The 16,229-nt window shown below is 39.9% G+C and overlaps 1 long non-coding RNA gene across 2 annotated transcripts in view; it reads right to left on the bottom strand.

The window, feature by feature from the left end:
- Positions 1-15,206, bottom strand: part of LOC108407322 (uncharacterized) — a 92,099-nt gene extending 76,893 nt beyond the window's left edge. Inside the window, exon 1 of one of the 2 annotated variants that reach the window (XR_012122085.1) lies at positions 14,964-15,206. This is a non-coding gene — a long non-coding RNA (uncharacterized lncRNA). The remainder of the gene's footprint in view (positions 1-14,963) is intronic. The other variant, XR_012122088.1, reaches the window with a different exon arrangement.
- Between the last annotated feature and the right edge of the window lie 1,023 nt (positions 15,207-16,229).

Here is a 16,229-nt window from a genome sequence, read left to right as displayed (position 1 = left end):
TAAGAGGGGGTTATTGTATAAGATCATGGTAGCCTTATCAAGGGGCCACATCTGCTCCAACAAAGAGTTTACCAGCACCCCTGATTTCTGTTGTCTCAGGGTGGCACACATGAGGGTATAAGTCACACTCCTGACCTCCTTTGGGGCATCTTAAAGTTCAAAGGGATTTCCACCGCCCTCAGCCTATTAAATCCCCAAAGCAAAGAAAGCGATATTCACACAGTGCCAGCTCTGTCCCAGGACTCATTCCATGCTAAGGGACAGAGAGCTGAAAAAAAGTGACTCCAAGAAGCTCCTTGTTTATAAAAAATCCTCATAATAGCTACTACTTCTTTTTTTTTAGTATTAACTTTATGCCAAAATCCTTAAATGTACTATACTTTAATTTATTAAATTCTCACAACAACACTATGAGTAGACTTATCATTAGCCTCACATAGAATATGGGAAACTGAGTTTGGCCTGATCACGTAACTTGGCTTAGATCACCTGACTAGTGCATGGAACAATCAGGACATAAATCCCAATCTGTCTCAAACCCCAGGTTCCAGGCTATTAACAGCTATGCTGTACTTGTTTTATAGAGGAAAAAAAATCCAAAAAGAGACACCACAAAGCAAAGCTTGCCATAGTATGTTAAAAATATGTATTTTTACTTAAATGATAGTCTTAAAAATTGATACAAGCATATTCTGGATTATCAGGCAGTTTAATTACACTGCATCCTGTCACAGCTAATGGCTCCCTTTTGCATTTACAACTGATCTCTAGACAAGAGGAGGCCAAGTATCATTATGGCACACTGAATGAATGAGGGTTTTACAGCAGATTGAACAGAAGCAAATCATGGGAGAACTGCTTCCTCATGCAGCCACATAGCACGTAGTAGTACAGACATGCCAAGTTCTCAAGGAATTTCCCCACAGGTATCATCCTCACACTGGATGCAGTTATATTACACAGATTCCATCTTTCTGTGTCCAGTCTTGCACACCATGTTGACTCATCATTTGAGAACTAGCTACTTGGCTATAAACTGCTATAGTCCCCAATGAGAATTGTTAAGAAATCGTTTTTCTCCAAGTCTCCTCTTAGCTATTCTTCATTCTTGGTGATGCAATGAGTAGTTTTAAATCTCTTCTAGAATGCTCTCATTTGCCTCACTAAAACAAGAAACCCTAGGAAACAAGCAGATAGAAACTTGCTAGTTCATGTGTTGCGTATGAATAGCACATCAAACTGGTTTATGAGAAAGGAAGAACCACAAAGTTTGAATTTATTACAACATTAGAAAAAGTGGGCGAGAAGAAAGCAGAGAAAAAGCATCACAAATTGGAAGGACAAAATGAGATTATAGCAATAAACCCAAATATCAATAATCACAACAAAGGTAAATGGATTAAATTGGCCTATTAAAAATACAGAAAATATTGCACTGAAAAATATTACAAATCCAGATATACTTTTATGAGAGACTTGCTAAGTTGTAAAGATGCAGGACAGAATATAGAAGCATGAAAAAGAGATAAAGCTAGAAAAATACAAACAAACTAATATGGCTTTTAGTCTACTATTAATTATATCAAACAAATTATATTATTATCAGATTAAAGAGTTTGTCAGACAGCATTATTAGGGATACAGTGAATCACTACCTTTTGAGAAAAATTTTAACTCACCAGAGAGCTGTAACAACTGTAAACATAAATGTACCTAAAATTCACCTGGAACAAGTCATTTGAAATGGTCTTGAAGGATGAATAGTATTCACCAGACAGACAAGGGTAGTGGGCCAGGGAAAAGGCCATGCCTGCCAGAGGAAACATCACGCACCAACGCCAGAGAGGTGAGGAAAGAAAGAAGCAAGTATAGAGGCCTAAGGCATCGGATAACTAAACTGAGAAAGAATAACTAAAACACTGGGAGTAGTGATGATTTCACGTCTATGAAGCCTTCGTTTCTATGACACTCCTACGTACCAGTAAGAAGAACTGGACCAAGTTCCTCTTCAGCATAAAACCAAAGCCACTAGAAAAAAACTACTACTTACATGGGGGATGGGAGAACAAGAAAGGGCTCATGGTCTTATTTTCCCTGGTAAACCTCTGTATCGCAAATTTGCAAACTCCCAGAGTATTCACTGGTGATGTCATTTTAGCCTTAGAGGATTGCCCATCCTGAACAGTCATGTGACTACACCCTTTGGCTGTCACCAAGAGATCTGAACAAGACTGGCAGCGTTACTCAGCCCCAGCACACTAGCAGGCTGCTTTAATTCCACACTTTCATAATTACAATGTGACTTGTTACATGTAATAAAAAGGGGGCAAGAAACGAGAAAGAAAAACAAGTAATTTCATACAAGTGTAGAAGTAATTTCAAATTAATGCCATGACATAACACATCCATTTGATTTCATTTGGCAAACAAAGCAGAAGATCCAGTTTGACAAAAAAGATCGAGAATAGTTGCACAATGGGCTTCTGAGTTGGGAACGTCCTTCACGTGGCATCAGTTTCTACCATGGCAGATAAGTCGTTCAGTTGTGAACAAAATACCATCGAGAGTAGCCATGAAGTCTTAGGAAACAATGTGCATTTGAGAAGGAACTACTTTTTAAAACTTTAGACAGTTCAGACAATTTGTATCTCTTGAACCTGGACCCCCTTTTTGCTGATATTTTTGGCTAAGGAATAACCTAATATGCAGTGGAATTGACACTTATCTACCCATTTTTTATTTTACTGATGAAAACTGGAAACTAAGAGGAGAGGCCGGAGGCCTGGGGAGGAGGGATTGTCTCTTTTTGTGGTCTCTTCAAAAGTGTCCTTTTCTGCTTGGTTTTTGCTTTAATCACAGCAGAAAGCATTTTCCACATCAGAGAAAGTGGAGAACAGGCCCTAAACCCTGTGCCTATTTTCTCTCCAGCTATGCATGTTTGTCCTCTGTCCTGCCAGGAGCTCTTCTCATTTGCCCCTCCGTCCTTTGTTCATTCCTCAGTTCCTTTCTGCCCAACACAGAATGGCAGAACCTAGGCAACCTAGTACTATCTGTAGAAGCTGCTTTATCCTAATAATTCAGCAAGTATTTCTCAGGTGCCTGCCATGTGCCAGCACTCTTCTAGGTGCTGGCAATACTGCAGAGAACAAAGCAGACAGAAATCCCTCTGTCACTGAGCTACATTTGAGGGTCATCATGGAAGGGCTCAGAGAAGTGCTTTCTGACCTGAGATCTGAATAATGAAAAGCAGTGAGCCCGGAGAGAACACCTGGGAGAATGTTCCAGAATGCAAAGGCTTTGAGAGGAGCAGTAGCTCTGTGCATTCCAGGAAAAGGAAGGAATTTGGTGTGCTATTGCTGAGTTCCAGTCACCCACGTGTGAAGGCCAGTTGTAGCTGCTGGGTCACTGGACTGGAGCCATGCCCGGAAGTGCCCCCTGCAAAGGCAAGAAGTTCAGATTATGAGGGGCCTCTAATTCCATTGCAGGTGATGGGGTGTAGGGGTGTCTGTGGTTTCAGAACCATCAGTGTAGCAGCCATGTGGGCAGTGACACAATAGAAAGGGCCTGGAGCCTGAGGAGCAGAGAGAGGAAGCCAGCACAACAGTGAGTCCCCAAGGGTGGTGGCACAGAGAAAAATGTGGTCTCTGGAAGAAATGGAGCACTGTGCCTTCAAGAGAAAGCCATCAGTTTCGATGAGGAAGAATGGCAGATTGGGAACATGAAATAAAAGAAATTAGTTTAGGGCATTTTGCCCACAGAGTTCTAGAATGCAAGTAGAAGGCAAGGAGAAAATCTTCCTTAGTGGTCTGAAGAAGGAGGACTAAGAACTGGAGGCAGATTGGAGAGGGAAGGAAGGTGAGGTTCGAGAAGGGGGGGTACTGGAGCTAGCACACAGACAGGTGCACCCACTTACCCTACCACATGCCCACAGCAATAACAGGTGCCCTTTCAAAGCAAGCCACTTGAGGGAAAGGAGCTAAATATGTTCTTTTCTGTACAGGAAGGTGGATGGCCACGCTTCTGTTTTTATAGACTGCCCTCTCAACACCTTCTTAACATAAAGTAAACATAAAATTCACATACCCTCTTTTAAAGCTATTTGACATCTCAAAATATAGTAACTAAAAAACAAAGCAAAGTAATTTCACTTTATGCTTCTTCATCTTATTTATGCCCCCTCTGCCCAGATTTTGGTCTTTACCCTTCAGACCTATGACTTTCATGAGAATCCCACTGAGTTGCTGCAGCCTGAGAGTGTGGCCAAACCTGCATACCAGCCTCAGGCTGCATTCATTAACTCAAACTGGAAAGGAAAAAGCCAACAATTCAGTGGACTGCCAAAGCTTGTCTTTACAAATATGTAGATGGATTTAGTCAAGGGAAGGAGAGGTGCTCGGGTGAAGAGCCAGCTTTCCTTGCTTCAGAAAACAAAACTAGACCCAGTGACTAAAAGTTCCATATTAAAAAAAAAAAAGTCTCACTAAAGACCAGAACTTTCTGACAGTGGAGGCAGGGAACCCCAGCCCTTCAGGTTAGCTATGTTGTAAAGCAGGAGCCTGCCCTGTGTCTAAGTTCCCTTCTAATACTTTTGTTCTCTGCATTGATTTATATCTAAACACCATGAACACTGAATTGAGCCAGGTATTACACAAAGATTTTTGTTCTTTGTCTCATCAGGAATAGCCAGTTAAAAAGAATTTCACCATCATAAGCCATTAGAGAAACACAAATCAAATTCACAATGAGATACCACCTCACACCTGCTAGGATAGCTATAATAAAAAAGACTGACAATATCAAGTGTTGACAAGGACGTGGAGAAATTGGAACCCTCATATATTACTGGTGGGAATGTAAAATGGTGCAGCCTCTTTGGATTACAGTCTAGTAATTCCTAGAGAGTTAAACAGTTGCTGTACCCCAGCAATTCTACTCCTAGCTACATATCCAAGAGAAATGAAAACATGTGTCAACACAAACACTTGTACATGGATGTTCATAGTAGCATTATTTGTATTAGCTAAGAAATGAAGAGTTCACATGTCCATCAACTGATGAATAGGTAAATAAAATGTGATAAAGCCATGCAATGGAATATTATTCAGTAACAAAAAAAGGAATGAAGTCCTGATACATGCTCCAACATGAATACGGACTTCTGGGCTGATGAAATGTTCTAAGGATCATTGTAGTGACAGTTTTGCAATTCTGTGAATATACAAAAAAAAATTTAATGTGTATACTTGAAATGGATAAATTACGGGTATGTGAATTATATCTCAGCAAAACTGTCAACCAAAAAAAAAAAAAGAATTATGGCACCAAGATCAGAAACAGATTGACTGATGGATCCCAGATCAGTCCAGATTTGTGCTATGTATGGGGGTCAGGGGAGAAAGAAAGCTGGTTGGGGGTTGGGGAAAGGAAAGGAGGAGGACAAAAAGAAAAAAGAACTATTCTCATAGCAAAATGGGAGGTAAAATGTTAGCATAACTGCAGAGCAGGATCTCTACCATGTAAATATCTGCTTCTGAATTCTAACTCCAGAGGGTATTTTTAGGATGATTTCTCCTAAACTTCCAAATAGCACCACCCTGAGGCCCAGACAACAGAAACCCCTGACCTTCACTCCACATTTACCACACACGCTAAATTGATTGAAGGACATATGGGTGCCTGGGGCCCTCAGGATCCAGAACTCCTTGCTGGCCCAGTGTAACCCATAACCCCAAACATTTCCTCCTGAGATAAGCCCCTCCGAACTCACAGAACACACCTGCACCTCGCTGTCCCTCTGTCTTCAAAACAGAAGAAGGTTTGTGAGCTGTGCTGCTGCCTATATTAGAAATAAAAACTGCTTTGGAAAGATTTGAGTGGTGACAGCTCTTAAGTAAGAAAAGACAAAATAATTAAGTTGTCAAGTCCTTCCTCACAAAGAGTATGAATGCAACAGATTCTTGCATAAGGAAGTACTGTTACCCGGGAGTGCTAAGCATCCTTTTTCTTGTTTCTCTTTCTGTTCCATCTCACAGTCCTGGAGGCACCTGAGAATTAGATGGTGTTCACAACAGTGCACCCAGTGACTGAGGATATTGTAATATCAAACAATTCATATTTCTCTGAAATTGGAAATACATAGATATAGCTATAGCGTACGTGAAACATAATACTGATTCTTTATATTGACAAGTAAATGGATGCTAAACTCTAGGTTTGCAATTGTTTAATTCTTGCAAATATATTTAATGAGTTTTAATCAAATATTTAAAGTTAAATTTAAAAGTTTGGTTATATTTAAATAATTCTTATTTAAAATGTGGGTATATTCATTTTTTAATTATAATGGAGAATATAAATATTTTTAAACAATAACTTTTCAAAAATAAATTAAGTATAATTTCAAAATTTTCATTTGCTTTAATTTACCTTTTTGATAAAAATATGCTCAAATTTTAAACATTTTGAATAAGTTACACTCTACTTTTAATCTATTATTATTGTCAATTAAACACAATTATGTGAAAATCTTTGTTGTTATAGCATAACTAGTGATTTTGCTGAAATGAAGAAAATAAAATAAATGTTGTGGAATAAATTAATGGTTTATGAATTATTTATGTCTTTTGTTACTCATATAAAACCACACTAGCTCATCCAAGCACATACAATAATTAAATTTAATCATCTTTGATTTTTGCTACCTTTCATCATATAAAGATCATTGCTTTATAAATGTGTTTGGATTTTGTCATTACTTGTCAAGATAGAAGGATGGAACACATATTGCTTACTTTTTTTTAACTTTCCTTATACTTTCTAGACGTGTGGACACAGGGAGTGTGGGCCTCCCGTTGTGCCCTGTCTGGCCTGCTCCCTGAAGGGTCAGGTTACCCAGGCAAATGTAAGGGGTGAGTTGGGCATTTCTGGAGAAGGCCCAAATCCTTGCCTTTCTCTCTAAAAATAAAACTAAAACTTCCAGGAGTTTCTTTGGGTGGTTACTTCTATGAGCACAGTTAAAATTCACCTTAGAGGGAAAATGAATCAAGCTCCTATAACCGTAGAGCTAGAGGTGTTTCATGACTCTTTTCCTTTGTTGTGGAGGAGGAGAGGCAGTAAACAGCCTGTCCACCCCAGTGCTGCAGACCAAAGCAGGAACGGGCCTGGGCACAAAGGCTTCCTAGTGCAGGCAGAGGAGGCCACTCAGCGCCCTACCCCGCTTCCCAAGGCCCCGGAGGCCAAGCTTCCAAGCTGAGAGCCTCTCCCTCAGGAATGGACTGCAAGGGAGACATTGTTCTTTGGTGCTGATTCTGGGACTCCTCACCTCAGCAGGGGAGCTACAGGCCCAGGACCTGCAGGCCAGGAAGATTGGGACCGGAGTCGGGTCAGAAGCTGTCTTAGGAACATCCTCAGCCTCAGGCCTGGACCTCACTACACCTTAGACTTTTGTGCTAACAAGAAAACCACATCCCCTTTAGGCAGTTGTAACCAGAAGGTACCCTTTCCTCCTTGCAGAAGCAGCCCTGGGCCAGGGAGCTGGTTTTGGCAAGAGGATCCAGGGCTGGATTTTGGGCCCAGGGGCCCCCTCAGGTGGGCACCAAGCAGTGGGCACTTTTACCAGCATGCATGTAGCTCTGGCCTGGGCAGCAGCAGCCATGTCAGAGCAGAGAGGGTGACCTGACTTCTGGGGGTGGCTCACCGGAGCAGAGATTCCAAAATTCCACCCCATTACCCCATGCAGCCCTACGTTCCACTGAGGTCCGCCTGACCTCTACCCCCAGACCACAGGTCAGCCACAGCAAGTCTGATGGGTATGCCTGATGGATAGCATAGGTTTTGTTCTTTTTGTTTCTGTTTGGAAGAAGAGATTGCACAACTTAAAAAAAATTTTTTTGAACTCCATATCTGGACCAGTCACATGGTCTCTGGAGGCAATAGGAGAGGAAGATGGCAAGGGTAGGGGGTGTTTTCAAGGACATTGGTAGCCCCTGGCAGTAGATGTCCTCTTCTCCTTGACCCCACCAGGCACTGTGCTTATAGTTACTTAGAATTTTTCAGAACTTTGGTTGGGGAGTCTCTCTGTAAATTCAAATTACTGGGTTTTATTAAACTTTTCACCTGCCGAAGCACACAAACAATATATTTTTCAAACATCCACATTTGAAAATTCATCTAGTTATAATCCTCTGTAATGTTCAGCCAGCAAAGCAACCATGACATTCCCTCATTTTCCTGGCTAAATTTAGAAGCAAACATTTTCAGAATAAGAAATTAAATAACAAAGGTCATAGGACAATGAATAATATGCTGTGTGTGGTTAATTATACTTGGTTCTAAAAAAAAAGTCATCCTAACCTCTACATAAAAATTGTGTGTGTAGTTATTTCACTTTGAAATGTCATAGGGTTACTTGGTTTCAAAAAGAAAATGGAAAAGCACAAAGAAATTTATGTAATACTGAAAGAAAACATTTCTTAAGAGAATGTAATGTTTAATTCTTTATTGCTTCCTTTTGTCTTGTGTTGGCTTATAAATATGCAATGCACAGTTCTTTTTTCACTGTATTTTTAGTTTTTTCAGAGAAAAGAGCCAAATAATTTAGACACGGAAAAGATATGATTGTTTCAAATAATTAGTAAATCTAATGAACCGTTATGATCATTAGGGAGACAGAATTACATTTAATCATTTTCCATGAAGCACTAAACTGTACTTTTAACTTCAAACAATGCTGTTTTTTATCTATCCTTAATAGTTCAGACTTCAAAAGTAAAACACTTCTGAAATACTTGAATGAAAGTCACTTATCTGCCCAATATTTATTTCTGCTTAATTAAAGCAGGGACTTAACTGTGAGTGAGCTCATTCTAATACTCCAGTAAAACAAAATAAGCAATCCATGTTGTTAATATGATGGAAGTGATAGCTCTGGGCAGTCTAGCAAATGCTTATCTGTGACTTGGGGTGTTCCCTTAAAAAAAGGCACCCTGAGATTAAGCTCCCTTTTGCTTTTTTAAGGTAATGTTGCCCTGGGAGATCAGAGAAGGGTTTTTCCTCTAAATGTTTTCTTCCTGTTGCCCTAGGATTCATACTCTTGCTTCTCTTGATTGGCTTAACAAGCATTATTTGGATACTTACTAAGTGCCAGACACTGTGCTAGATGTTAGCAATTCAAAGATAAAGAACACAGTCTTGTGGTCCAGGGGCCCAGTGCAGAGGGTTCAGACAATGGGAATACCATATGATATGCACTATGCTAGCGGTCTGCAGGAGGCTGCTGGTCCAGGCCAGCCCACAGATTTTGAGTCCAAAGGTAGGATTCAGTTTCTTCATCTGGTTAATTTCTCTAGGGTCCATTCAACGTCAAAAATGTATGATTCTAGGTTTTATGTTATATTAGATAAGGTGTTTAAAAGCTATACTGACAGCGCAACAGTACCTCTATAATACTGATGCCAGGATCAGTCAATCTCTTCCAGTCTCCTCTTAATGTTTGCCTGATGGTATTAACCTACCTAAGCCCCACAGTTACATTTTATCCTCTTGGGGAGAGGGATGTTGGTATGTTTTAAGGATTTGGTAACCTTACGGTCCACTTTCATTTGGTGGAGGATGGTTTTGTCATCTTACTCAAGTTACTTGCTTGCCACAGATTCAAATTCTAGAAGAATTTACTGGTCTTTGATGCTTTCAAAATGCATATGAGTGTGACACACTCTTGTCTTCTATTTTAGAAAAGAGAGGGCTTAAAATGGTTTGATCTTGTGATTTACTGGGCAGCTTCTTGCCAGTGAATGAGGCTGATCCCAGCCACAGTCTCCTGGTTTGCATCACCCAAGCTCATGGGATTTGCTGATTCAGGATCGTTCTGTTCTCTTCTACTGACCACTTCTAAATGAGCAAAACCATTCTCCAGCTTGAGTAGTAAAACTCATGTTTGTTTTGTTTTGTTTTGATTTGTTTGAAGGGCTCTCTAGAAGACCCCAAACAAGATGAGATGAAGGAGTAAATTCAGAGTGAGGGTATGGAGGAATAAGAGCTTTTCCAACTACAGCCACCCTATCTGTTGCAGCATTTGAGAATCATTGCAGTAGAATGGTAATAGGAGATTAGAACCCAGAGCCCAAGCTCCATTTACATTTCTGTCACCGAATCCCCAACTGCTGTGTGATCCCAGCTCACCTTCTGGTCAATTACACTAATCTGTTCAGCTGCATATTTTAAGTTTAAATAAATAAAAATTTAAAGTGATTTAAATTCCAAAGAATGAAATACATAATAAAAAGCTATCATGGAAAAAAGCATATCCTGACTGTGTACTATACTCAACCCAAAAGCAAACAGTAAAGTTGGTTAAATTGGGTTCTTGCAGTAAGTCTTGTTCCTCTACTCAAGGAAACAGATACTTAGTTGTAACTGGAGTATCCAGTTTCAAAACAAGGCCCTTTCATTCACTGGGTGCAATTTAGGTGTGTTATCCAAAGTCCTGGGGCAGCTCCCTTGACCCAGCTGAATGGTAGAGAGCCACCAGGGCCCCGGGACAGCCAGGCAGTTACAGACCCACAGAAGGGTGGGTATATAGCTTACAGACCCTTATGAGATGTCTCAGAGACACCTTGGATTTGGTACTTTCCCCCAATTACTTGAACTCATCTCTTTCCTGGCCAATGGCACTTTCTCCTTAGCTTTCTCTAAAAAGTCTTATCTTGCCCTCTCCACACTTTAATTCTGATAACCCTTGTTCTCCAAAGTGTTCTGGGAGGCAATAGCTTTTGTCCATCCCTTCTGGTCCCTGTTCTCCTCTTGGGCATACCTGTCTTCTTGGCTAGCCAAGCCTAATGAATTTATCTGGCTCTTTACAAAAAGTTTGTCAAGCTGTGGACGAGAGTTCCCATTGCTCCTCTGGGGGGCCTAAGGGTTCTTGCAGATGGACCCAGCTAAAATGCACTGCTGGCCTCTCGTCTTTCCCTCACTCCCCTCAGGAAGTCATGTGTTACATGATGGATGAACTTGAGAGAAGGACCTGAACTTAGGTCAGTGTCAGTCCTTGTCTTATCAGAGCCAGCCTGTCACAGGCAGTCTAAGTTTTGATCTAGTCCATGTCATGCAGTATGGGGTCAGTACTGCATGTTCTAAAACTGTATCTCAGGGATAGATTCACACTAACCCAAACTCACAGGCATTGCTGAATAGCCAAAATTCAAATTTATTCCATTTTAAGGATAAATGTAATCAACTAGCAGATGGATCCTCACATCAGCACATCAGAGCATTTGCTCCCTATGGACAGAGGGCAAAGTGACTTAAATTCTGTATTCAGAGCATGAAATCTGAGTAAGGAGAGATAGGTAGATGATTTATCAAAGGATTCATTTGCCAAGAGACCTAAGAGCTCAAGTCCTTGAACCAAGCCCCTTTCTCCCCTCAACAGTATTTGGAAAGGTGTTACCAACATCTGACTTCTTAGGCTTCTTAGGCTTAGGTTTTCCACGCTATAGGCTGACAGCACCTCTGCCCACTGCCTCTGTTCATCCAGGCTTTCTCCAAATAATTGACTATCTTAATGGTTGTTAATTGATGGTCACATTCTGGGGCTTTCCATCCTGAGATTACCCCCCAGGTCAGCTTGGCTGAACTTCAGGTGTCTTCAAAGTCCTGTGTTATACACACTGGTTATCAGTTTATTCCTTTGGTGAATTTATCATATCTTGTGTGTGGTGTGTGAGTGTGAGTGTGTGTGTGTGTGTGTGTGTCTTACTGATTTAATGCTTAAAAGGCAACCTCATCTCCTAGTTCCAGACTTCAGTGGAAGATGCCTTACTATGTTACTATGAACAAGCTATTTTTGAGCTCTTTGGAAAGAAAATTTTTTGTATAATTGTTTTTATTAGTCTTTGAAACTTAACTACCTGAATTCAAGCACTTAAGCAGTTTTTCCTTGTTGTAGTAACTTATGAGACTGAGCTAATGACAAATATCCAGTAAAGACTCACAGTATAACTCATCTGTTTTTATTAACCACTGTGAGTCTTATGCAATAAACTCAACACATCTTTAAGATCTCTGATTTGTTTCCAAAGGAAGTGGATAAAAATAAAAATATTTAACTTGAGCAAAGAAACAGCTTGTGGATGTCTTCAACAATCAGAATCAGCCTCAGATCAGAAATGTTCTCCACTGTGTTCCTTTTTTTTCCCTCCCCAAACATCTCTTCTGAGTAGGGCATAGTTTTTGACACTGTAGATATAACAGTAGAAATATGATAATAGAAGTTTCTTGACTGAATGAGGCTTAAATTTTAGTTGAGAGAGACAGACTATAAAAAAAAATAAATAAGCAAGAAAAAATCAGCAATTGCTAAATGCTATACAGAAATTAAATGAGAAATGTTAATTGTGACTACTTTAGATAGAGGTTGTCAGCAAAGGCGTCTCTGAAGGGCAGCATTTAAGATGAGACCTGAACAATAGTAAGCCAACTGAAGGAAGATGAGGATAAAAATATTACAGGTAGAGGAGGCCTGGAACAAAGGCCCAAAAGGAGGAGCGGGCTTAGCGAGTGTGGAAAGAGAAAGAGGGCTAATGTGGCCATAGAGAGGCTGGGAGGGAGGAAGTGAAATTAAGACCAAGTCTTCCATCCAGAGCATAGGATGTGGAATGTGCACAGAGGCAAATACCTTGATAATTTTCTCATTTAGAGGGACTATGGGAACTGTAATGGATTTACCAGGCCTCACAGTTTTGCTTTATTTTAAAAATGTATCATAAGGAAAGGTGGGTGTGCCATGTGGATTAGTTCAGTCCCTATAGCATGTCTCTGGCCAAGCTCATTTGTGTGTCTTTTTCAAATTTACCAGGTTATACTGTTTTCCAAATCAGACAAATGGTATTTGAGAAGAGCGAAAGGGCAAGGATGTTAAAAACTCATCAGCATGTCTCTCAATATCTCAGAGGTCACAGATGTTTAAAAGCCAAGGGTGGAAGAATAGGACCTAGATGAAGGATTTCTTATGAACTGTTTTATCAGACATGATAACTTACCATTTGGACAGATTGAGATATCAGGATTCTGGGTCTGAAAATATGTCTTCCAGCTCAGTGATGTATGTATACTAAGGAAAGAATAAATCAGGCCTCAAAATATATTTTGGCCCTGAGGTTTACAGGTTCATAAACTCATTATCCTCAGCTCATTAGGGAGAGAGCTGGCTCTGTGGAATTGATTCACATTAATCAGAGTTATCATAGACTGATTAATAAAAAGCACAATGCCATTTACTCATTACTTCTCAGGTTATAACTACTGACTGAAATTCACATCTGTTGATCAGCACATACTCTTCCTGGTAGGAAAATCTATTTAAAACATCAAATTAAAGTGATGTTAAAACATCAAATTAAAGAATGTTAAATGTTAAACATGGAAGCTAACAAAATCAACCTGGATATTTTGAAGGGCTATTTTCATTAAGTAATGGCAGCCTGATACAGTCATTTTTCACTACAAGGACATACAGCCCCAGGTGGGCAAATGGTCTACTATTTAGCTAAAGAGGGAAGGCCATTCCTAGAGAAACACTGGAAAATTTTTATTCCCAGCCTCTCATTTTTGTAGATCTGGGCCACTGTTTCCCAAAGGATGGTTTAAAGACCACCTAGAGTAAAGTTATAATGGATATTTATTTAAAAATGTATTTTTAGCCCCTGTCCCATACTTCTGAACCAGAATCTCTAGTCTTGGGCTGAGAATATTAATTTTAACTAGTTTTCCAGGGGACTGTAAGTACACTAATGTTTTGAAAACCACTGCTAGCTGCTAAGCTATACAACCTTAGACAAGTTAGCTACACTTAACGTCGCCAAGCCTCAGTTATTTGTCTGTAAAACAGGAATAATAATAGGTCTTATCTTCTAGAGATTTGCCCAGATCAAATGAGTCCAGACATGTAAAGCCCTTAGAACAGCATCTGGCACTGAGCAAGCCCTCCATATGTGCTTGCTATTATCATCATTACCACTATTCTTGTCGTCACCTTCATTGTCATCATTCAGCACCACGTTCCTGTTTGCTCCGAGATTCCATTTTTTTAAATCAAGCAAAACCAAGTTTGTTGGTTACTATATGTAGAAAGGGAGCCTGAGCCCTTGATAGAATATTAGTAGCATCTCCCATATTGTTTCTCCTTGACAATATTTCAGGGTTTCTGTCTCTTCAGGATGGAAAAGACAGTATTCTAAGCCAATTCCAAATCATGCAAAAGTATAGATTTGATTTTAGGAAGGTTTCTAGTGGCACCCACATGTTTGACTTGAAGCTTCCGTTTGGTCTCAGATTTTGGCACATGTTTACCCTGTCTTGAAGCTGGACTGCATCTTGCCTTGAGGCTAAAAGTGCTCTGTCTACTAACAGCAACATACCAACTTGTTTAAAGTCATCTCCCTAAATGTCGTCACTGTTATTAATTACCCTTGTATTTACATCTTCCTTCAAAAAATGAACAAAACGTAGTTGGTTTCAGTAGAGTGATGGTGATGGTGATACTAGGTAAGCCAGCTGGAATCTTGGAGGTATCACGCTGGTATGTTTGAAGTACAGAACCACACACCATGCTTTGCAACTTGTCAGAATTTGTAAGTACAACGTAGAATAGCACCATTCCTATCAACTCTCCCTTCATCTGAATATTTCAGAGTGGGCTAGAAACATTAATTAAATCTCAAAACATCCCTGGGACATGGATAATTACACTAGTCATTCCTGCATTTCAGACGGGCACATTAAAGGAGGAAGAGGTTAAGTGAAGTTAATTCTTCGCTGATTCAGCAACAAAACCACTCAGGGAACATTTTCCTCACTACAGTCTGAATCATTCTGCAATTCGTTTCTTCAAACTTAAGCATAACATTGAAAACAGAGTTGTTGAAAAATGAATACATTTTTGCAAAAACAAAAATTAAAAGTCTAACCTGGGCGATGAGAAAAGGAAGGTATACCCTGGGATTAGCCTGGGCTTGGCTACTCGGACATCCTTTACATCCAGTGTCCTTCCCAGAGCAGGACCTCTTCTTCTTTTCTAATCAATATGGATTCTTGTTCCTTTCTCTCATTTCCACTTCTTAATAAACTGTGATCCTACACTCTGCTGTTGGCCTGCAGTGGGAGAAAGAGCCAGGCTACTGATGACAAGCGCGTCCTTAAACAGCCTGCACTCATCAGACCCGCAGCGCCCCACTTGGCCCCGCCCCATTTCCCTCGTGCGCTGGTTTCTGAAGCACACTGCCCAGCTCCCGGGTCAGCAGCTGGCAAGGCTCTGAACTATTTTTAGCCAAGTCCAGGGCTCAGGGAACTAAATTTGGATAGGTACCTGAGATTTAGCTCTAGCTTAACTTCTATTTTGCTCTCATTACAATTTATCATGTCTTCATTTTAGACTTTTTTGGAAAATATAGCTGAGAGAGAAAGAGAGAACATTTTGAACACATAGCAAAAAGAAAATTTCAATTCCCTGTAACGAACTTGAGGTACACATATATATATTAGCATATTAATCTTAAATATACATTTTGATACACTTTCATGTAAGTATATACTTGTTTGACCATCACATAGATCAACATAAAGAACACTAGCACTCCGGAAAAGCTCTTACCTGCCCCTTCCCAGTCAATATCCCTATGCCCTAGAGGTAAAATCTATTCTGATTTTTATCTTTTGATTAGTGTTGTGGTTTTGAATTTCATCTAAATGGAATCACACAGTATATACTTTTTATGCCTTCTTTTTCTCGTTCATAATGTTTGTGAGATTCATCCATGTTGCTACATGCAGCAGTAGATTGCTTTTTGTTTCTCCTGTGTAAAATTCCATCATGTGAATATACTATAATTTACATATCAATTCCCCTTTTGAGGGTATTTAGCTTATTACAAAGTTTGGTTATTAAAAATAAAGCTGCCATGAACAGTTTGTTGGTATCTCTTAGTGTTCATACACACTCATTTCTGTTGGGTATATACCTAGGAATGGAATCACTGAGTCATAGGGTAACCTTGGATCTGACTTTCCAGATGTGCCGATTTTCTAAACTTGACCATTTTCTTTCCCATCAGCAGTGTGTGAGAGGTGAAGTACATATCCTTACCGACACTTGATATTTTCTGTCTTTTTAATTTTAGCCATTGTGGGTTGGTATCTTATTGTGGTTTTCATTTGCATTTCCCTGGTGACTAATG

This window comes from Manis javanica, chromosome 1 (genome assembly GCF_040802235.1).
Source record: "Manis javanica isolate MJ-LG chromosome 1, MJ_LKY, whole genome shotgun sequence".
NCBI lineage: Eukaryota > Metazoa > Chordata > Mammalia > Pholidota > Manidae > Manis > Manis javanica.
Note: the sequence above shows the minus strand (reverse complement) of the source record. Positions and strands in the feature narration are given on the sequence as shown.